Consider the following 1044-nt stretch of genomic DNA (forward strand, 5'->3'; position numbering starts at 1 on the left):
CGGTGGCACGTAAAAGCACTCACTACACTCTCGGAGTGGTTGGCGTTAGGAAGGGCATCCAGCTGTAGAAACTCTGCCAAATCAGATTGGAACCTGGTGTAGCCATCTGGTTTCACCAGTCCTGTCAAATCGTCCAACCCACGCTAGCATGGAAAGTCGACGTTAAACGACGACGCTGATGATGATGATGATATATATGGGAGAATTTATGAAAAAAACAACAGACGAAGACAGGTGGTGTAAACAACAAATGTATGTATTAGTTTAACGCTTGGAAATAGAGAAAGTCTTTGACCTGAAAGTAACACAGAAAGAAACAAGGAGAAAAAAAAAATATAAATGTAGTGGTCAGCGATCTATCATGGTGACACACACACACTCTGAGAGTGTAGTGGGTGCATTTTTCGTGCCATCGGCATGAGAGCCAGTCAGGCAGTACTGGTAAACGACCATGCTTGAATGGTGCTTTTTACATGCCACCGCCAGAAGTGCCAATCAGTTGGTACTGTCATCAGCCACAACGATGACTTCACTTGACTCCTCTGGTCTTCCCAAGCGCAGTTTATTGCCCAGTGATTGAAGGGTACTCTTAGATGGGCCAGTTATGCTGCACTGGCATAGGCCACGGCTATGGTCTAACCTGGCTTGCCGGGTCTTCTCAAGCACAGCATATCTCCAAAGGTCTCAGTCATTTGTCATTGCCTCCGTGAGGCCCAACGTTCAAAGGTCATGCTTCACCACCTCATCCCAGGTCTTCCTGGGTTTACCTCTTCCACAGGTTCCTTCTACTGCTAGGGTGTGACACTTTTTCACAAAACTGTCCTCATTCATATGCAACACATGACCATACCAGCACAGTTGTCTCTCTTGCACACCACATCTGATACTTTTTATGTCCAATGTTTCTCTCAGAGCGCTAACACTCTATCGTGTATGCACACTGACATTGCACATCCAGTGGAGCATACTAGCTTCATTTCTTACAAGCTTACGCATGTCCTCAGCAGTCACGGCCCATGTTTCACTGCCATGTAGCATGGCTGT

The sequence above is a fragment of the Octopus bimaculoides genome, chromosome 5 (genome assembly GCF_001194135.2).
Source record: "Octopus bimaculoides isolate UCB-OBI-ISO-001 chromosome 5, ASM119413v2, whole genome shotgun sequence".
Classification (NCBI taxonomy): domain Eukaryota; kingdom Metazoa; phylum Mollusca; class Cephalopoda; order Octopoda; family Octopodidae; genus Octopus; species Octopus bimaculoides.